This window comes from Giraffa tippelskirchi, chromosome 14, assembly GCF_054371585.1.
Source record: "Giraffa tippelskirchi isolate mGirTip1 chromosome 14, T2T-mGirTip1v1.2.pri, whole genome shotgun sequence".
Taxonomy (NCBI): Eukaryota; Metazoa; Chordata; class Mammalia; order Artiodactyla; family Giraffidae; genus Giraffa; species Giraffa tippelskirchi.
Window position 1 is genome coordinate 17,418,949 of NC_137288.1, and position 22,563 is coordinate 17,441,511.

The following is a 22,563-nucleotide window of genomic DNA, read 5'->3' on the forward strand; positions in this document are numbered from 1 at the left end:
TTCATGAGACACCCACAGAAGGGACAACCCCCCTCCCCCAAACTGTATGTCCCACTCTGACCTCTGACTCAAACACAAGCACCCACGTCTGCTTGGACACCTAAGAAGCACGAGCGAAAGACAGTGTCTGACCTCCCTCCCGTCGAGGCGACGTCACCTTCCCGCTGCTCAGACCAGGTCATCCTGTCCCTCCTGTTACACAAGTCCACGTGTCCCCCACGCACAGTGAGGCCAGACAAACTGAAACATCAGAGTTTGGAGTGCAGAGAGGTTTACTGCAGGGCCATGCAAGGAGATGGGTGACTCAAGCCCTAAAGAGCCTTCAGCTCCCCAAAAGGTTTCAGCAAAGCATTTTTAAAAGCCAATAAAGTGTGTGTGTGCAGGGTAGGGGGCGGTCTCAGGGTTTGTGATCAGATAGGCACAAACCTCTGCTTGGCTGATGGTGAGGGAGCCGGGTGGGGTCACAGGGGTTGAGTTCAGTCCTCAGGCTCCAGGAGGCCTGGGGCTGTGTGCTCACTGTCATCCAGCAGTTACAATCTCCCATTTGGTGGGGGGTTTTCATGGTCTGGGAAACCGCTCAGGAGATATGCATCAGATACTATTATCATCCTTCTGAGAGGAGCTGAGCAGAGGCCGTGGGGGAGGGTCTGTCCCCGGAAGGCCCACCAGGTCCTGCTCCTCCCTTGCCCTCACCCCACCGCCTGTCTCTCAGCCTGTCCCTGCTCTGCCTGAAGGAACACCCTGCACCCAGCATCTGTCATCACTGGCCGGTCTCCACCCTGGACGACCGCACTGGTTTCTAACTGGCTTCCTGCTTCTGCTTCTCCCCACTCCAGTCTCCCTCCAAATGTCATCTCCCTGAGTGGCCACAGTGGATGGTGAGGTCTGCTGTGTGCCCGCTCCCTGCCCCCCGCCCAATTCAAATCTCTAACCTGTTTCCTAACACGCTCCCCCTAGTTCTCCCCCCTCCAGCACAGTGGCTCCCATGGTTCTCTGAACACGCAGGCATCCGGCCACCCCAGGGCCTTTGCACTTGCCGCTGAGTGTCCTGGAAGGCACGCCCCCGCCCCCGAGATGGGCACAGTGGCTCAGTTCCTTCCATGGTGACCTGCACGCCTCCCCCTCCAGCACTTGCTGCCCTGGTCCCCGCCTCCCCACCCTGTCACCCCTTACCCACAACTTCCTGTGTCCTTCTGTGCCTGCCCCCACTGGCTGTTATTAACTGACACAGAGGCAAGGCCTTATCTCCAGGCAGACCTCCCTCCTGCGGTCTTTCTGTCTGGCTCCCCACCATCCTGGCACGCACACAGCAGTGAGGCCATCACAGGGACAACGAGCACCAAGGAGACAAGTCCTCGCAGGGGGCTGGCGGTGCTGGCACGGTGCAGGGGATCCTGGAGTTTCACTGAGTCCCCAGCACCAGCAGCTGGAGCAGGGAGGGCGAGGGGGTGGGCAGCCAGTGGACGCTGTGCCTGGGAGCTGGAGAACCTGGCTGTTATCTGGGCCGTCCAGACCCCTGCGTGCAGCCTGACCTCCCTGCTGTCTCCATCAGACCTGCACATCATCTGCTGTCCCTCATCTCGGCCAGCATCCACCAGCCACCCTGCCAGATGCCTGAGCGTCCCCGGGACCCCTCCTTCTTCCTCAGCGCCCACTCCCTGCCTTCCCTGTCCAATGGGCACTGCCTGCCCTCTGCGGTCAGAAAAGAGGGAAGCATGTGGGGTCTGCAACCTCGGAATTCTGACTCCAGCCCTTTCGACAAAGGCAGCAAATATTAATCAGGGGCCCACCAGCTGGACACGCCTCCGACTGCTTGACGGGCAAGCAGTCATTCGTCATAACAGGAGTGCAGGTCAGGTGCCCCGCCGCGTCCACTCCAGCTGGTGCCTCGGGCCACCCCAGACCCAGGGGGCCGCGGGGATCGGGGTCTCATCCCAGAGCTGCCGTGAGGATTGGGGCTAAGGCAGGAGTTCCCTCTGTGTCGCTGGCAGCAGGTGATGCCAACACCAGGGACCAGTGGCCGTGCCACCCTGCCTTCCAGCGCACGCCCTGCTGGACCCGCATCGGCTCCGGGGACAGTCTGCATCAGCCCCACTGGCTTGGCATGGCTCTGTCCCTGCCACACGTGTCACACGTGTGTGCTCGGCACACGCTGCCCTGTCTTGGCTCCTCCGTCCTCACCCCCTCTGTCAGGCCAAGCCCTACAGCCATCAGGCCGCTCAGCTCAGAAAGCCGCAGACCCCCACTGCCCCGCCTCCTCTGGGGGCACTGCCCTCCTCGGCGCTCAGCCCCTCTGATCTCCTCCTTTGGCTTTAAGGACACAGCTGATTTGAGTGCATCATAAATAGTTCTGAAAACATAAAAGCGAATGAAGGGGTGAAATGCTTGATCCATAGCTGTTGCTCAGTGAGACGCTATCCTTCCTGGAGAAGGAGCCCATGCTGATCTCCTAGGGGTGAAGAAAGCTGCAGGCTCGCCAGCTGCCCCCGCCCCTCACCCCTCATCACCCCAGGCCCCGCCTTCCGCCTGTCATTCTGATCAGCCTTCCAGGCACCACGAGGCACCTCGACTTCCCGACCAGGTGGAGCAAGGCCGCGGCGTCTCTGTGCTCCCTGATTCGGGCTCAGGAGTTTGGGGAGCACAAGGGGAGGATGGCTGCTTCCTGCTCCGTGAGGCCTGGGAGCTCAGCCAGGGGGACCCAGAGGCCAAGGGGACCCAGGCTGGGTGTCCTGCTGAAGGCGCTGGCATGTCCCTGGGGCGCCCTCAGAGGACAGAGACTGGGCTCCGAGAACGCTGGCCCAGGAGAGGGATGCACACGGGCTCAGCATCGCTGGGACCTCACCCCAGAGGTGCAGAGCCTGACTCCTAGGGTGGGACATCACAGGGGTGCACCAGGGTCAAGGGCAGGGACACACATCGCCTCTTCTCCATGGCACTGGCGACAAAGTCACAATGGAAGAACGTGGGTTTTGTGGGTTTGCAATGGCTGGAGGCCACCTGTGGAAAATACACCTGCCACATGGACACACAGCTCATAAAGCATCTCCCTGTCAGCACGCATGAGCCCCAAGAGCTCAACAGGGTGTTAAAACATGCCATTCAAGGTTGAGATCTCACCGGAGAACAGAAACTCTAGAAGCAATTAGAGTGGGAGGATGATACCTATTGTGTGTGTACACAATTCCTTCAAAAATACGCTGAACCCAGAATATCCTTCTGTAGTTCAAGAGTGACTGGGTCTTATGGAAAGCAGTTTGCTTTTATTTTTATTAATAAAATTAAGGAGCTATAGTTAAAGAAAAATGCTAGATACATATGTGTATATATATATATATATATATATATATATATATACACACACTTTTTGTATAAATACAAAATCACCAAATTGATGGTAGAAAAAGGCATGAAAGATTTTTGTTTGTTTTTTCCCACACAACCAAAGTTGTACAAATCTCCTTGCCTTTTCTTTTCTTGGATAAAAGAAGTGAAGTGACAGGTGGCTTGTGTGTGTGTGTATGCATGTAGTCAAGAGATCTCTCTCGAATGTTTTCCTTGTTAACATAATTTTTCATGTTGCACATTGTGGAATTCACGCACCTAATTTTCTGGCACCCACAGCTACAGTGGAGTCTGTTCGGTTATTAACTGGAATTTACGGTAGAACCATCAAGCCTCAATAGTGTACAAGTAGATTATCTACTTTGTGGCTATCGCCAGCAAATGTTCATTACAAACCAGAGATGAAAGTGATTCCAGGTCTTTCCTAAGCAAAAATACAATTCCAAAGATACATCTGTTGATGAAGGGAATTGTTTAAAAACTCATGCAGTCTGGTCTCCTGGACATTAGTTAGATTAATTTCCTGACTTCCTTCAGTTTGGGTAATTTGGAGATTTAACTGGACTGAATAAAAATGTACTGAGTGCGTACCATTCAGTAAACTTTGTGCTCCCTGCTCCAAAATGAAATGCTGAAGGCTGCTTCCTCTCATTATATGAAGAGCAGTGGGACATAGGCAGAACGGTCATATAACTTGCTCAGAAATATCAGAGACAATGAGGTTTGGATAGTTTACCTTTTACCTGTCAAAAGACCTATTTCAATTTTATTGAAATGAATAACATGAACCTCTGTCATTATGCTCACAGATGCAAGACCATCTTCATGTGAAGTGTGAGCCCACATCCCCAAGGGGAAGCGCCCCCCTCTGCCTCCTTCACACTGGTTCTTCCCGCCAGCACGAGGGACCCTCCAAACACCCATTCATCACTTTATCGTGTTCCTTGAAGTTCCCATGAATCAGGGGGCATTACATCCCCAAATACATGCATGGTGGGATTTTATAAACACTATTAGGACAGTTTTAACTGGAACTTGGCAGGTCTGCCATTTGCAGAGATGGCTGCTGGCATCTGTGAAGTTTCTACACAGCAGGAAGCAGGGCAAAAATTACTGTTTCCCTGTGGCCTGGACTCCCTGGTGTCCAGCCTTCACTGACCTCTGCAGGTCAGAAGCCCGTCTTTCTGTTTCCTGGTCACCCCAGGAAGACATCTGGGGGAAGAAGATGAGATGTGGTTTGTGATGCTAAAGTGCAAGTCAGTCAGTCGTGTCCAACTCTTTGCAACCCCATGGTCTGTAGCCCAGCAGGCTCCTCTGTCCATGGGATTCTCCAGGAAAGAATACTGGAGAGGGTTGCCATGCCCTTCTCCAGGGGATCTTCCAGACCCAGGGATCAAACCGGGGTCTCCTGCATTGCAGGTGGATTCTTCACCATCTGAGCCACCTAAAACCGTTTTCCACGTGGAACCCAGTATATATGGGCGGGGGGGGCGCAGTTTAAGAGTGACTGGAGTCAGGGACCTTGGAGTCAGGGAGCTTCCAGGGTCAGTCTGCCCTGAGAGTCCCTGGATTCCTCCGGCTCCTCTACCCGCACCCAGCCGCCCTCCACTGCAAGGAGGGAAGGCCCCCTGGAAAACCGGAAACAGGTAAACTTCACCTTCCCCACAGCAGCGTCGCTGCTCAGCTGTTTTCCTGACCTCTCCTCTCCAACTCCATAAACCCCCAGACGAATCTTTTCGGAGGAAATGAAGCAAATATTTCTGCGATGGTGGACACAGTTCTGTTGGCATCACCAGCCCTGGAACGTGGTTCACAGACCCCCGGTTTGTGAGGGCTGGCTGGGGCAGGTGGCCCTGAAGCCACTCTGGGAGCTGGCCTTCCTAGCCGCACACGGCCGGCCCAGGAGGCCCGGGCTGAGCCTCGCCAGGGGTCAGACTTCTGCTCCCCCTGGTACACAGTGAGGGTCCCCGCCGGCTCCCGGGAAGCATCAGATCCGACCCCCGACCCGGAATCTAAGTCTTGAGGACTCCAGCATCTCCACCAGCATCTCTCCCCACGCCTCGTACTTTTCCACCATCAGGAGGTCGAGAATCCGGGGGTGGGGGCGGAGGGTCATCTGACTGTGTGCCGGTGACTGATGTCCAAAGGACAGTCTTCCTTCGGACCAAGAGGATGACACTGACCACAAGCCAACAGATGCTCGGGCCGCAGACCCCAGGGCGCGCCCTCCCACCGTGGGCGCCGCTCTCCGGCGGAGCACCTGTCTGTAGGCTGGGTGCACGAGGACCCCCGGGAGTTCTCAAGGAGTCAGTCTTGCGGCGGCCCTGAACCCCAAGCTGGTGCAGCGGAGTCGGCCGGGCGGCCGCACTTGGCCCCTTGCCGCCCGCGGAATGGGGCGTGGAGCAGATGCTATCGCAGGTCCCTCCCCGCGCTCGGGCGGGGTGGTTCGGACGCTCAGCCCCGAGCGGAGGCTCTAGAGCCGCAGTTCAGCCCGGGCCGGAGTCCGCGCCGCCCAGGGCAGCCCCGCGCGGGGCCCGCGTGCGCCCTGAGCCCGCGAGGCGGAGCCGCCCGGAGGTGGTCGGCGCGCGGGCGGCAGGTGGGCGGCCCGGCTCCCGTCGGCCGTGTTTACCTGGCTCGCAGGAAGCCCGGGAGGCGGGGGAGGAGCGGCGGGCGCGCCCGGCCCTCGGAGCAGCAGTCAGACTGCGCCGCCGCGCCAGCGAGGACGAGCCCGCGGCCCCGGCGACCCGACCCCGAAGGCGGCGCCGGCGCCCCGGGACCCCGCGCGCTTGGGGCCCGGGCGGCGGGAGGCGGCCCGGACCCCGCGGCGCCCTCGGCCTGGAGAGACGATCGCCGCGCGGTGGGTGACCTGGCCGGGGGGCGGGCGGGTGCCTTTGTCTGCGCCCTCGGAGCGGGGACGCGGGGACGGGGCGCGGGGCTCCCCTGGGCGGCGGCGCAGGTGGCAGCAGGTGGCACCCGGGCGGCCACTCTGCGAGGGGTGGGCGCGGGTGTAGACGCCGATCCGGAGCGGCGGGGCTGTCCCCGACGGGTGTCCAGGTCTGGGCAAGGCCGGGCCGGGGGGCCGGGGTCGCGGGCAGAGCGTGGGAGGCGCTCGGGGTGGAGTTTTAGATGGGAGGTGGCAAAGGTCAAGGAGGCCACCCTGGGCGGTGCGGCACCGCTGCCGGGGCGAGCTTTAGGGCAGGCCGGGGTCCCCGCCGCTTAACGTGCTCCGTGAGGATTTGTCTGGAGCTCACCGCAGACTCCTGCCTGCCCCCTTCCCCAGCCCGGGCCAAAACCAGTTTCCCTTTGAGCGCCGCCGAGGGCGGCGACGGGCGACTCTCCGGGCTTCCGCCTTCCGGAGGCCTGGCCCGGCTCCGCCGCGCCGCCGCGCCCACCTGCGCGCCTGGAGCCCGGGTGTGAAGCCCGCCGGGCCCGGGGACCGGCCGGGCGTCCCGAGCGTGCCGCGTGCTCTGCAGGATTCCCGGGCACCCGGAGGCCCTGGCCCCTCTGGACTGCTGGGGGCACTGTCTCTTTTCTCCGAGGGTCTCCTTTCTCCTCTCCTTTCAGAGGGCAGAGGGGGGTTTGGAGAAGCCTTAGAGTTTCTCTGGGGATCTCAGTGGGACTCTGGCAGGAAACAGGCGCCTTTGGGTCCTGGTTCTCTGTTTTCCTGTCGGACTGGGTGAGAATCTACACTGCGAGTTCAGTTTACCTCTGCGGCCACGGCTGGAGTGTGTCTGGGGAGACGCAGACCCGGTTCGGGGGGCGCTGGCTGTTCTGACAGGGACTCCACACCTGGCCTGGAGAGATTCTCCGAGGAAGGGCGCTTTAGGGTGTGTCCTATTTAAGACCTGTGGCTTTTGGACAAGACCCCCAGCTCAGGGAAACGGTTTGCAGAGTGTGGCCCAGGAGTCTGGGACAACCCCAGTCGGGCTGAGTCCTGCCCCCTGCTCCCTGGCAGAGCCACGCTGGAGTGCTGGGGGCCTTCGTGGTCATGCGGACCTGAGTGGGATGCAGACCCAGCAGAGCCAGGACTGAGCAGCCGTTCAGGAAGGGATGGGCCGGGTGATCAGCCCTGGGTGGCAGCCTCACAGCTATGTTTCTCCCAGTTCAGGGGAGGGGCCGTCAGTCCTATTTTTTTTTTTTGTCTCCAAATTGGATAAACCAAAACCTGAAAGGAGGGAATCCAGTTAAAAATTACATAAAATGGTGGCTAATAGTAGCTCCCAATGGTTTAACTGTTCTGAAATGACTACCTTTACTAACTCAGCGTTAAACAAAAGCTATTTGGTTCAAATTCACTTTAAAACTCTTTCCAAAGTATCCCATTTCTGCCTAAAGACAAGAACACTTTGAGTCACTTGTGCTGTGATTTGGTGTTGACTCGCTCCTGCCTGGCTCGGGTCAGGAATGGCTCTGGCCACATGCCCTGAGGAAAGGCATCTGTGAACGTGGAAAAGGGCAGAGACCAAGCTTTCTGGTGACTTTTCTTTTTCCTCCTGAATTTTTGAACGTTAATGGGAGGTTTTGTTGTTTGACTTTTAGTTTCTCTCCCGAGTCTTTAAAAAGCTGGCACTGGATCAGCAGCTGTCCCTGGGCCTTTTTCCCCCAGGTATCCAGGTAGCGTTTCTGACCACTTCCCAGTGGCCAGGCTGTCATTGCACTAACACGTGTGATACCCTGGGATGCCCTCAATTGATGTACCTACCCTATTAAAACCCTTATTTTCACTGAGTAGGAAACCAAGACTCAGAGACACCCAGGGACACCCAGAACTCAGTTCCAGAAATCTGCCACCAGCTCCTGTTGCTGCCCTGCAGGGCGAAGAGGGCACCCTGCAACACCCACAGAGCTGCCTTCCTCTTCTCTGTCTTTAAAATTCCACCGCCAAAGAGTGGCTGCACCCAGCCAAGTATGCTTCCTCCTCAGGATGGTGGGACTGGAAGGCTGCTGTCACGTCTCTGTTAGTCACCTTCTCCCTAACTTCCTCAGTAAAGTTGTCAATAAAGAGGGAAAGACAGTTCTCTGATTCCTCAGCACGGTTTTTAGTAAGTCGTCACTAAGCAGTGAATCACTTCCACTGGTCCTCTAGAGCCACCGAAGGAAGCTTAAGTCAGCCTGAGCTTGGGGGCCCCAGGAGGTGGGTTTAATCAGCAGTAAGTACACAGTAATTTAACCAACAGTAATTACAATGATGCTGAAGTTCCAGTATTTTGGTCATCTGATGAGAACAGACGACATATTGGAAAAGACCCTAATGCTGGGAAAGACTGAGGGTAGGAGGAGAAGGGGACGACAGAGGATGAGATGGTTGGATGGCATCAGTGACTTAATGGACATGAGTTTGAGCAAGCTCCAGGAGATGGTGAAGGACAGGGAGGCGTGGTGTGCTGCAGTCCATAGGGTCACAGAGAGTCGGACATGACTGAGCGACTGTACGACAACAACAATTTTACACAGGGAGACCCTGCTGGTCTCATGCCACAGAGATGCATGGTGAGCACAGTTCAAATGTCCTCCGAAATGTGTGGCCTTAGGCTTCAGCCAGAGAAACGGAACCAGCAGAGACACACGCTTGAGTTAGCGTGAGGAACCAGGCCAGAGAGGCCTGCAGGCCGCAGGCTGGAGCTCTCGGGTGTGAGCTGAGCCCCCCCCAGAGAAAGAGCCGCCCTCACGTCACAGCCAGGAATGGATAACCAGTAATGCGTGTTATGAAGCTTTCAGCAGTGTCTGAGAGTCAATAACTGTTAAAAATTCATAAATATGGATCAGAACTCTGAGCATCGCTGAGTAAGCGTGAGGCTCTGTTATAATAATAATAAAAAAGATGGATGCCCAGAGAGTGAAGATAGACAGACTCCGGTGAAGTATCTGGAATGTACCAAACCTTCTAAGACTCAGCAATATGAAACAAACCACCAGAGGAGAAGTAACTGAGCAGGCTGGCCCAGAAGAGAAAGCCCAGGGGGGCTAGGAAAATGGGAAGGGATGTTTAACCCACTAGTTCTCAGAGGCGGAAATCACATCAATGGGATAGCTTTTCATACCCATCTGTAAAGATCTTACAGTCTATGGCAAGTATTGAGGAAGATAAGGAGAACTGAGAGCTCACGTGGTTGTGAGTAGGAGCATAAATAAAAGCAGATGCTTTAGACAAGAACCCAGAAAAGCTGAAGACAGACGTTCCCTGTGACCCGGTGATTTCAGTTCTAAGTGCACCCTCTAGGGAGAACCTGGGCTCAGTGCACAGGGCACACACAGAGGTTACTCCCAGAAGCAATTTTTAAAATATATATGTATATTTTTTTTTATTTGGCTGTGCCGAATCTTAGTTGCTGCAGGCAGGACTTTTAGCTGTGGCATGTGGGGTCTAGTTCCCTGATCAGGGATCGAACCCAGGCCCCTGCATTGAGAGTGCAGAGTCTCAGCCACTGGACTGCCAGCGAAGGCCCCTGGAAGCACTTCTAAAAACCTTGTATTTTGAGATCACAGTAGATTCACATGCAACTGTGAGAAATAATACAGCTCTACATATGCTTCATAACATCTTGTAAAACTATAGGAGATATCGTAACCAGGAAATTAACATCGGAACAACTGATCAGAGGGGTTGAGATGTCAGATTTCACCAGGTGACATGCTCCCATGCGTCTGTGTAGTTCTGTGTAATTTTTTCGCACGTGGATCATCGCGTGACCACCCACGCAGGTGGGACCGTTCCATCACAAGGTCTGAGGGCTGCCCGTTGGGGCCGCAGCCAACTTCCCCTTCCACCACCCTATGCCCTTCGCAGCCACGGCTCTGTTCCCCATTTTCTGTAATTCGTCATTTGACATTGCTGTTTAGGCGGAGTCATACAATATGCCCCCTTCTCTTTGACTGGCTTTTTTCACGAAGTGCAGTTCTCTCGAGATCTCGCCAAGTCGTTCAGCGTCCAGACAGCTTGTTCTTCTTTATTGCTGAGTAGCGTTCTGTGGAATGGATGCCCCCAGCCCCTGCTCCCGTGGTGTTTTCGTTTTAACCACCCACCCTTCGAGGGTTTCCAGCTTGTGGCTATTTGAGGGCAGCTGCTATGACATAAAGGATTTGTGAGAAAACGGTTTTCGCTTCTCTGGGGTAAATGCCATTGCTGAGTCATACAGCGATCGCGTGTTCCAGTTCACAAGACCCTGCGCTCTTTTTTCCCAGAAAGTCTGCACCATTTACATCCCACCGGCCAGGTGTGTGTGGTCCTGGGTCTCCATGACAGCATTTGACACTGTCACTGCTTGGTACCTGAGCTGTTCTGACAGGCGTGCGCTGACACTTCACCGTGACTGCAGTCTGCGTCTCCATCACAGACAGCGATGCCCGTCTTTCCACGAGCGTGCTGCCATCTGCACATCCTTCCGGGGAGCAGCCTGGTCTTGCCTTTGCCTGCTTTCTGATTGGCTTGTTCGTCTCATTAGTTCCTTGTGGGTGCGCTCTGGAGACGGGGCTGGTGGTTTGCAGTTCCTCAGTCAGTGTAGCTTGTCTTCAGCCTTACCATGGGTGCTTTTGCAAGGGAGAAACTTTTTCATTTTGATGAGATCCATTTATTAATTTTTTTTCTTTGTCTTGTGAAGAATCTTAGGCTACTGAGACACACTGGATTGAAATCTGCATTTGTTTATTTATTTAATTTTGGCTGTGATGGTTCTTTGTTGCTGCGAGAGCTTCCTCTGGCTGTAGTGAGCGGGGCCTGCTCTCTTAGATGCAGGGTGCAGGCTTCTCACTTTGGAGGTTTCTCTTGTTGAGGAGCACCGGCTCCAGAGCACAGACTCAGTAGCTGTGTTACACAACTTAGTGTGAGCCTAAGTTAACAACTTAGGCTTAGCTGCTCCGCAGCATGTGGAATCTTCTTGGACCAGGGCTCAAACCCATGTCCCATGCTTTGGCCGGCAGATTCTTAACCACTGGACCACAAGGGAAGTCCTAGTTTTTTTTTTCTTTTATGAATTGTGATTTGGGTGAACCCTTTGCCTGGTCTGGAAGATTATCTCCTGGTTTCTTTTTTTCCTACAAGTTTTATACTTACAGTTTACACTGAAGTCAGTTGTCCGTTTGCAGTTAGTTTTTGTATGATGAGTGAGGTTTAGGTGGAGGGTTTTGGTTTTGGTTGGGTTTTGTTCCTACATAGGAACGCCACCTTGCCCCAATACTGTTTGTTGAAAAGATGATCCTTCCTCCATAGACTTGTTTTTCCATCTTCGTCATAAATTGTGTCCACATTTTTGTGTGAGTCTATTTCTAGGCTCCCTGACCTGTTCCTGTGATCGAGATGCCTGTCCTGCCACCAGGATCACACTGTCCTGCTTACTAGGCCTGAAGGGTGACCCTGACTATCAGATAGCGTGAGCCCTCCCACTTTCTTCTTCTTTATCAGAATCCTGTTAGCTAGGCTGGCTCCTGTACCGTTCTGCACATTTTAGAGTAAGCTTTATCATGTCTACAAAACCCCTGGTGGAATATTTCTAGTGTGTGTTTGTGTTTGTGTGTGCCTCGTCGTGTCAAACTCATTGTGACCCTATGGACTGTAGCCTGCCAGACTCCTCTATCCATGGCATTTCCCAGGCAAGGATATTGGAATGGGTTGCCATTTCCTTCTCCAGGGGACCTTCCCGACCCAGGGATCAAACCCAGGTCTTATGCATTGGCACGTGGATTCTTTACTGTCTGAGCCACCAGGGAAGCCCCAGCTGTTCCATACGTGTGTGTGTGTGTGTATGTATATATATATATACTTTTATGATGTATCTAAAAACCACTGACTGTTAATTGCTCAGTCGTGTCCAACTCTTTGCGATCCCACGAACTGTAATTTTCCAGTCTCCTCTGTCCATGAGATTCTCTGGGCAAGAATACTGCAGTGGGTTGCCATTCCCTTCTCCAAGGGATCTTCCCGACCCAGGGGTTGAACCTGGGTCTCCTGCATGGTAGGCAGATTCTTTACCGTCTGAGCCACCAAGGAAACCCAAAAACTGCTAAGAACCCTAACTAATCTACCCCGCCACCCAGACAGACTTACTATCTTTCTTTCTCTTTTTATAGTTTTCAGTTTTGTTTTTTTGTTTTAATTGAAGTATAGTTGATTTAGTGTTATGTTCATTTCTGGTGTACTGCAAAGCAATTTACTTATACTTATTATTCTGTTCCGTATTCTTTTCCACTATAATTTATCACAGGATATTGAATGTCATTCCTGGTGCTATACAGTAGGACCTTGTTGCTTATCTATTTTATATACATCAGTTTGTATCTGTTAATCCCAGGCTCCTAATTTATTTCCCCGCTCCCTTCCCCCTTGGGAACCTTGGGTTTGTTTTCTGTGTCTGTGAGTCTGTTTCTAGACAGACTTGTTTTCTGAAAGGACACGGGAAAATGAAATGACGGTGTCCCAACAGGCTCCATCAGCATCCTGGGTCAGACCATCCCCCAGGAGGTGGGGGCCGTCCCCCTGCTGGAGGCCCTCCCCCCGCCCATGGGGAGCCGGGTGCTGTCTGAGGCTCATCACTGTCCCTCAGCGACCCTCTGAGTGAGTGGCATCCTCATCTCGTTACAGGCGAGGAGACGCGAATTCTCAGGGGTCAGCAGACCCGGGAGGTCCTGTGAAGCCCAGGGCATCCTCTGCTCTGTCCAGTGACCGTGTGACGGCCAGCGATGCTGCACTGTGCTCCTGAGGGCTCGGGAGCACATTTCCAAACCCAGGCATCGCTACGCCCATGTCTGACCACGTGGACCTGAGTCCCTGTCCTCTGGGTGGGAGGGACGGTGGGCCTCCTGGCCCCCGCCAGTCCCAGGCCCCGTCCCCACGCTGCTCACAAGTGCTGGGGACCAACCGGAAACCAGGGACTGCTGTTTTAAAAGGAGCCCACTTTTGAAGGAAAGAGTCGGTATGAAAACATGCGAGACAGCGTCTCTCTCAGTGGGGACGTGATGCCCACATCAAAACTGCTGCCGGCTTTGAAAGGGGGTCAGTGGCTGAGAGCTGGCGACAAGGGGGTGCCGCCCTCCAGGGTGCGAGGGAGCTTCTCCGAGGCCCGAAGCCACAGCCTTTCACAGTAAGCGAGCTTCTGCCTGGAGGCCCCGGCCGTTATTCTTGAGGAGTGACGCTTCTCTGTGGTGCCGTGAATTTCAAAACCCAGGAGACAGGAGCCGTTCGGCGTGTTGTAGTGAACACACTGGATTTTAGCGTTGTGCTGATTCTAATTACATGGTAACTAGGCTTGCATTTGGTTTATACCTCCGAGGTGTTAAAAATCTAGAAAACAGTGAGTGGTGTTGATGCTTCTTCTGAAAGTGAATTGGTTTGGTGGCTTATTGCATCAGGTTTTGCTTTGATCGGTGGCTGACGCTCAGTGTGGACCACCCCGCGGGCAGCTCTGAGGGACGCCCTGGGATGCCAGGTCCCGCCCCCGGCCCCGCAGGCTCTGCAGATGACGGCTGAGCGCTGAGGTCCCAGCGGCCGGGAGCCCCTCGGCCAGCGGCCCCCCAGCTGGAATGAGACTTCCTGTGTGTGGCGGTTGAAAAGGCAGGCAGAGCCACTAGGTGACATGCTCCGCCGTCGTGGGGTTTTCTGAAATGTTTATTTCAGAGCATGACTCCTGCAGTCAATTTCCCCTTGTTTCATGGGAAGAGGGGGTTGGGAGGTGGGAGCTGGCAAGGGTTTGACTTGTCAGAGCTTGAGGAGCCTGCTGGCCCCATCCTCAAGGTTTTCAGTCAAGAGAGGGCACACGCTGGCACCCTCACCACTAACAACTGCGCCCACAAGTGTGGGCCCCGCCTTTGGGGTGTGTCAGCAGCAGAGGATCTCCCCCAGCCACGTCCTGCACCCTCTGCTGCAGTTTGCGGCCCCACCAGGCAGGAGCAAAGAGCCAGGGGCAGAGATAGCTCCTCCAGCAAAGATGCCCAAATCCCAGCCTCCCCAGAGGCCGAGGACCTCCCCCCAGAGTCTGATCAGCAACCTGCTGGAGTCCGCGGAGACGGCTGGCTGGGAAAGGAACCCAGCGCCCCAACAGAGCCCCTGGGACGGCCGGAGCTGGACCCCAAGTCTCCTTGGGGGCTGTGGACGAGGATGATGCCAACGACCACCCCTGACCTGGCAGCCACCTGCCTGCATGTTGGCCAGGGTGCTCATTGAATGCAGAGTCCTAGGCCCCAGTGTCTGGACACCACCTCACAGTCTTGGGGCCTCGGCCCAGGAATGTGCATTTCTAGTGGTCACGAGGACCACTGCTCAGTGAGAGGCAGAAGCGGGTGGGGAGGGCCCCAGGTATGTCTCGGTGACACAGGCTCACCTGAACACACCTGCACGAGCTCCGCTCACCCACTTTAGCACGATTGAGAAATTCTATTTCCTGGTAAATGACTTTCTGTTCAAAGAATGATTCATGGAAAATCACACCCTATACTGGCAATGTGTTCCTGTGCGTATCGTTTATTTTTGATAACTCTCTCCATTTAGGGGGTGACATCCTCTTTCGTGCCTCTGAGCGCTGGCGTATCTGACAAGGAATATTTATGGATATTCATCCTCTCCATCCGGTTTCTTGGAGAGTTGGAACCTAACATTTTTGCTAAACTTGCTCTGAGACAAATTAAATTGTCGGACACAATGTAACAACTGAACAACAGCAACAACAACCACTGTCCAAGTCTTTTCTTTGCCAGTCAGGACTTGGAGCATGATTTATTCAGCTCACTGTGTTGCCTTAAAAGACAACACCAAGCAGGAACTTAGACACAGATGAATCTCGTATTCCACGGGCTAGTTTTCTCTGAGTGTGCTGGGGGTCAGGGTGTGCTTCAGTTGTTATTTTCTGGTCCTTTTGGATGTCTGAAAACGAAATAACCCTGGACTGATGAGCTGAGACCAGAGGTTTACAAGGTGGGGTCCCATCCGGCGCCATCTTCCTGGAAGCAGAGGATAAATTATATTTCAGACTCGGGCCCAAAGCATCACTGGTTTTGAAGTATCATTTATACGGCTATATGGAAGATGCTGTCTGTTTTAAAAGGCAGATGATGATTACTTTATTCTGTCATTATCTCTGTATGTCAAGACTCATTTTTGAAGAGAGAAGGATTTGAACCAGGTGTTAAAAGCTAGCCTTGTTCATTTCAGATGGTGTTTGGAAATTGTTATGTGAAGAGAAAAAGGACATAGCAGTGCTGACTTGGCAGACGGCCTTTCTGAAAGGGCAGTGAAGTGTCATGTTTAAAGCCACATTAAGTAACAGTGCTAACAGTAAAATATGTGTATTTATATGGATATTTTTACATAGGATTAGCAACACCAAAATAAAATGTGTGATGGGAACTTAAAGCAGATTTTAATGTAAAGGTAGGTGAAAACCCAGACAAATATTTATATTCTTTTTGAAAAAACCTCATTCGTTTGTGAAGACAGGAAAGACCCCAAGTGTCATTTTTGTGGGCTCATGTGGCACAATCACCTCAGAGCCTGGTATCTCTGAGACTTAATTTCATTGCTTTCACATCACGTGGACTTCCCAGGTGACTCAGTGGTAGAGAATCGCCTGCCAACGCAGGAGACACAGGAGTTGCAGGTTCCATCCCTGGGTTGGGAAGATCCCCTGGAGAAGGGCATGGATACCCACTCCAGTGTTCTTGCCTGGAGAATCCCATGGACTGGGGAACCGGGAGGGCTACAGTCCACGGGGTCACAGAGAGCTGGACACGACTGAGCATATACATGCACACACACACACACAACACGTGTTGAAGAATTTGACAAATGTGCCCTGGACTCAATGCAGCATTTGTTCTTGGCTCTTTATGCCTGGAGCCGCCCTCGGTGACTGTGAGGTCTGCGATCTGTCGGCGCTCTGGTGGGTGACGGTCCCAAACCCATTTCCCCATCCGTTTCTCAGGTTAGCCTGCCCATTATGGAGTTTTCTGCAGGCAGCTCATGTGGGTTTCATGACTAATTACAGATGTTCCGGGGAACGTGATGCAGAGCCCGGGAGGCAGGTGTAAAAACCCAGAGAGGAAGGAGACGGGGGGTGTCATTCATCCCTCAGAGCAGGTGAACCCAGACCCAAACGGGTGCCGCGGGCTTCGTGAGCGAGAGAGAGAGATCACCAGGCTGAGGTCTCTGCACTGCATAGGCCTTGCTGCCTGTTTAGACCCCGTGTGTGTAGCCTGTCTGCACAGCTAACCAGGCTGGTAACCAGGTAACCAGGCTGGAAACCAGGTAACCAAAAGGCACCAGATGCTGTGTGGACTGCCCTGGGTTCAGCGGTTTCTATTCCAGCCTTCAGTCGCCGCTCCCATTAGAGTGTGGTTCACAGTTAGCCCTTTGGAAAGGTGACTGGCAGCCAGGAGACACTCGGGGGACCGAGCTTGTCCTGTCCGTTTGGACCCAGCCCCCAGCTTCGGGAACTCAGCCGTCTGTGTGTCCGACACGATGCAACAGCTTCGCTCAAACCTTGTCTGGAAAGGCTCAGTTTTCAAAGCTCCCGGGGTTACTGGGCAGACGTGGGGTGCCACCCCTGTGGAAGTCAGTGAAGCCCCCGCCCCCACCCCACCCCCTCGCTTCCCCAGAAGGACAGCAGAGCAGGTGACTTGTCCAAGGCCGCCTGCTGCTGGCAGCAGAGGAGACTAGACTCAGGCTTCCTGCCCTGCATGCCCCGCTTCAATCACCCTCTTGACCTCTTCAGGTGGGTCCTGAACTGTCTCTGGATGTTACCCCCTTTTTACCCCATCTTGGCATCAAATCAGAAATCATCTATCCACAAAAGCCATGCTTTGGGGAGAATGTGAGTGATTAAGACCCTCGAGTACAATGTCAGCGTGGTCCCAGTTGATCAGATAAACAGAGTATTGTAAATGCTCTTTGCCCAGATGTTTTCAGTTTTCATTTATTTCCTATAAAAGGCTTCTGAATAATCTTGATCGTGAAGGAGAAATAAAACCATAAGGCCTCCACCTTGTGGCAACAAATAATCCTTAAAAGAAATGGCAACCCACTCCAGTGTTCTTGCCTGGAAGATCCCATGGACAGAGGAGCCTGGTGGGCTACAGTCCATAGGACTGCAAAGAGTCGGACACGACTGAGCACACACACACACACACACACACACACACACACACACACACACACACACTCTGAAAGGATACTGATCCTTTTAGGGCTTAAAGATGACACTTACAAACTAAAAGGCAGGCAGAGCCAGGTGAAAAGTTCAGGTTCAAACTGCAAGCTTATCGGAAGCCTCATGTCCGTCACGTCTGCTGGGCTCTGTAGATACTTGTTGTTTATTCATTTACATAAGTCAATGCAATTTTTCAATAACAGAATTTTTAAAAAAGATTCACTTGTGGGCTTCCCTGGTGGCTCAGTGATGGAGAATCCGCCTGCCCACGCAGGAGACACGGGTTCTATCCCTTGTCCGGGAAGATCCCACATGCGGCGGAGCAACTATGCCTGGCGCCACAGCTACTGAGCTGAGCTCTAGAGCCCTGAGCACCCTGGAGCCTGTGCTCTGCGGCGAGAGAAGCCGCTACCGTGAGAAGCCGGAGCTCCGCAATGAAAAGCAGGCCCCCCTTGCCGAAACTAGAGCAAGCCCACACTTAGCAACAAAGGCCCAGAGCAGCTGAAAATAAATAACTAGTTAATTTAAAAACAAGATTCACTTGTAGGATGTATTCCTATAATGCTCCATCGTTCACTGCTGCTCTGCAGCGGGGAATGACGTCGTGGGGAACGACGGTCAATGCTTTGTCCAGGTTGCTGTTAATGAGTTTTGAGCTGTCAGAACGTACATTAAAACATGTGAAATGAGGAAGAAGCTGCCTCTCTAACCCCCAGGCAGCTCTGATCCCTAACAAACCCGAGACTGCACGCATCGAAGGTCCTTTTCCTGCAGAAATTCAGCGCCCTGCCCAAGTTGCTCTGCAGGAAAAGGACCCTCGATGCGTGCAGTCTCGGGTTTGTTAGGGATCAGAACCTGTGACTGTGAACTTGTGTCACCCGGACTTTCCAAACCTCATGAGTCTCATCATGTGTGAAAGGAGGAGCGTTGGAGCAGCACTCACCTTGGCCTGGACGGGAGCAGGTTGGGAGGATGCACGTCTGGAAATTTCCCTCCCGCTCGGTGCGCGGGCAGCACCATCACACTGGCCACCCTCTGGGGCCTCCCACCTTGGTCGAGCCCTATCCACTGAGAATGCTCTCCCAGGACGTGTCTCCCTTCCTTTGCTTTATCTGTACCTGCCGCCGGCTGGCATCTGTCAGCCTCTGTAGTCCCGCACGCCCGAGTGACCACGTGGAGCCCTGACAGCAGCTCTGAGCCCCGTGCCTGCGGGGCTGTGATGGAGTGATGACCACACCTGCCTTCTTTCCCCCGCTCAGCATCTGGAAGCTTGTGGGAGGAGCTCAGCTGGGAAGAAGGTGCCTGGTGGGAGACTGACCCTCTCCCGTGGGACCGCCGTGGGGCTGCTGGTCTGAAGCTGAAGCGGTGAGATCGGCAGTCCCAGGATTCACATGTCCTCTGTGTTTTCAGGAAGATGAGGACTCGGGCTGTAGGTCTCTTGACCGCAGACCTCATGCCAACCAACGGCCTGAACAACGTGTTCCTTCCCCACGCACAGTTATCAGGAGCCGTCACATCTGACGCCAGGGAACACGTGAGCTGTTCTGGAGGTGGACGAAACACATGAGTTCGACGTGCCTCCTGCGCTTTGATCACTGGCTCTGACCTTGTGCGAGGCCCGCGACGTCCCCATCTCCTCTGTTTCCAGCGCCAGTGTCCTGAGCAGCACACATGTGACCCCCACTGGACTTGGCTAGTAAAATATTAACTGGTCATTTCCACAAGCACTCCTGGAGTAAACGTGCACTCTGGGACCAAAACCCCAGAGCAAGCGGCAGAGAGCCGACGAGAAGGGGCACCCCAGGGACTTGAGCTCTGGGCCCCACCTGCTGGCCTCCAGCTGGCCGCCCTGAGCACAGCGTGGCCAGAGGGGACCGGGGGGGGGCCCAGCCTGCCTGCCTGTGACTGAAGTTAGGCCGCAGGACTGGGCTGTTTGCAGACGCCCCACCTGCGGCCGGCGGTGTGTGCCCTGCACGTGCCTGAGCCCACCTCCCGACCATCAGAGAGCCTGTGGCTGGGGGCCTGGCGGGCCGGGGGACCCGGCACCCCAGCTTCCTGGGAGCTGCTGTTTTCACACAGAATCTCCTGTCTTCCTGTTGTCGTCGTTCAGTTGCTCAGTCGTGTCTGACTCTTTGTGAGCCCGTGGCCTGCAGCACGCCAGGCCTCCCTGTCCTTCACCGTCTCCCGGAACTTGCTTAGGCTCATGTCCATCGAGTCGGTGACGCCATCCAACCATCTCATCCTCTGTCACCCCTTCTTTTGCCCTCAGTCTTTCCCAGCATCAGGGTCTTTTCCAACGAGTTTTCTCTTCATATCATGTGGCCACAATATTGTCTCCCTGTGAGAGCTACGAAAAGCTAACAAGGCTTTCTAAAAGTCATCCTTACTTAAGCATTAATGAACTACTGTTTGGTTTGCTGCTTTTTTCCTTCAAGGAAATGCTTTGTTGTCGCTGAGAAAGGTGATGTTGTGGTAGCACCTGGAGCCAGGGACTCCAGGACATCACTTGCGTCCTGTTCTGGTGACGACTTTCCTGCAGTGTCAGCTGAGCCCCGGGGGCCAGGCATGAGGGACCGAGTCAGACTCCACAGCGCCATCCTCCTGTTGTTCTGTGATTCCTTTTTTTTAATGGTTTTTGAGACCTTTCAGGCAGTGTTCGTCCGTGCTGTAAACCTGATAAGCCTGGAGAAGACAGAGAGGTAGTCGCTCAGTCATGTCCAACTCTTTGCAACCCCATGGACTGTAGCCCGCCAGGCTCCTCTGTCCATGGGATTTCCCAGGCAAGAACACTGGAGTGGGTTGCTACTTCCTTCTCCAGGGGATCTTCCCAACCCAGGGATCGAACCCGGGTCTTCTGCATTGCAGGCAGATTCTTTACCATCTCTGGGACTGTGATCAGTAGTTGTGGATATTATGTGATAACCCAGCATAAAGTATCCCATCCCCTCAGATCTAGAAGCTGGTTTCTTCTGATACTTCCTATACGAGACCACGGGTGGTCTCGTGCTGGAAGCTTGAGGGGGTGGGGGAGTTTGGGGGGAGCCCGAGGATCTCCGAGGTCAGCATCACGTGTGTTCCTGAAACGCGGGGTGGCTTCTTGGGCGTCCCGCCCCGGTTCCCATCCTAAAATGGGCTTTCATTTTGTCTCCTGCACGTGAGTGTGTGGGGGTTTATTTGGGGTGGTTGTTCTGGTGATGGTGGTAACTGTTTACTGTGTTCTGAGCACAGGGTGTTACAGGAATGTTTTTCACCTGGGAAATAAAAATGATTGTATGCAGAAAGTGGTCATGAGCGCTGGGGTCCTGGTGGAGGGAGGAGGCAGAGGGCTGGGGGTGGGAGGGGAGGAGGAAGACAGACCCCGACGGGGTAGAAGCCCTCAGCTCGTCTCTTTCTTCTCCATTAGGCCCTTTGATTTTCTATGTGAGCTCCTTGCTCTTTCACACTTGCTCTCTGGGTTTTCCTTTAAAGGTCAAAGGAGCAGGCCTACTAGCTTGCAGCCTCCACCCACCTCTTAGGGGGCTGGGATCTGTGTGGTCTGTCAGGGTCCACACCCCAAGAGAGGCTGTGCCCGGCACAGAAGGGTGGCTCAGAGCAAGCCAGCAGCTGCCGGGTGTGGGGTCCCAGGCGGGTGCGGGGGTTGGGGGAGGCGGAGGGCCCGCCTTCAGCTCTGCAGCGGTTCACGCTGCCTCGCGTTCGCGGCTCCCAGAAAGGAAACGCGGTGCCCCTTGGGCACCTCAAAGCCCCTTCGGCGAGTAGTTCACAGGAACTCGGGGCTGAGAGTCATCTGGATCAGCTCAGAGGTTAGGCCCACAATGTGACAGTAGTGATAGCAGTGAAGTTATCACTTTACAGTAAACTTTAAAGCCTAATAAAAAGCTGAGGCTCCGAGACTTTGGCCTCCTGATGCAAAGAGCTGACTTACTCGAAAAGACCCTGATGTTGGGAAAGACTGAAAGCAAAGAGAAGGGGGTGACAGAGGATGAGATGGTTGGATGGCATCACTGACTCAGTGGACATGAATTTGAGCAAACTCCGGGAGACAGTGGGGGACAGAGAAGCCTGGCGTGCTGCAGTCCCCAGGGTCACAAAGGGTCAGACACGACTGAGCAACTGAACAGCAACAACAAAAATGCTAGGACTCCATAAGGGTTAATAGCAAAGTACATGGGATTTTGAAAACGTTGCTTTAGTGATGTTGAAAAGCAGAGAGAGCAGAAGTTAGCCCCCTGGTGGGGTTTTAATCCTGCTGCCAAAAGCCCATGTTAATCCTCTCCGGCTGGGACGGATTCCAGTGGGTAGATGTGAAAGCATTGACTGTGGATTCAGTGCTTCCGCGGTTCCACACCTGACCCACGTCTGTGATCCCAGGCGACCTCAGCCGCTGGGTCCTTCATAGCCCCTCCTGCAGACGACATCCTGCTGTTGCTCGTACTGTCAGTATTCACACATAGGCAAGTGCAAACAGGACAGAGAAAAGCTATGAATCCTCTGAGCTACTGTACGTGAAAAATTGCACCCAAGTCAGCTGAGAAAGACAAATGACCTTTGGCTCTCTCCTGATTATGAGGCAGTGTATTCACTGAACATCTTTATTACAATGAAGTTGAACTTTGACAGTTAAGATATCTGCGGATGATTGGCCCTTCGGGGTCGTAATTAACTCCTTATTTGCCTCATTCTGCCATCGGCGTCTTATGTAACATGCAAGCCATTCTCTAAGGGAGGGAAGAGAGGTGGTTATGTTGTCGATGGATTGTCAGGGGCCCAGAGAATTCAAGTCTGTTACCTTATTGAATCCTCTGCAAGACGCACTGCAGGTATTATGATCTGATTTGACAGTTGAGAAACGTGAGCTCGGAGAACCAAATTTCTAAGCTCTGCAGTGAATAGTAATTGGCGAACGTGGAATTAAAACCCAAATAATTCCTTGCACATACTTTTCACCAGCTGTTGTTATAAGATATTAGACAGGAAATTAAGAAAGGCGCTGTCGTTTTCCTCATTAAGCTTGAGGATCCACGTACAGGTGTTCATGAGGACCGCGAACAGGTGTTGTGTAATTCAGCCGTTTTCTCAAGGTGACTTGTTAGAG

General features: G+C 53.8%; 1 protein-coding gene across 3 annotated transcripts in view; it reads left to right on the forward strand.

Moving 5' to 3' along the window:
• Positions 1-5,780: 5,780 nt before the first annotated feature.
• Positions 5,781-22,563, forward strand: part of MBP (myelin basic protein) — a 101,279-nt gene continuing 84,496 nt past the window's right edge. For all 3 annotated transcript variants that reach the window (XM_081563319.1, XM_081563320.1, XM_081563322.1), the window contains exon 1: positions 5,781-6,199. The gene's annotated coding sequence lies outside the window, so the exon portion shown is untranslated. The remainder of the gene's footprint in view (positions 6,200-22,563) is intronic.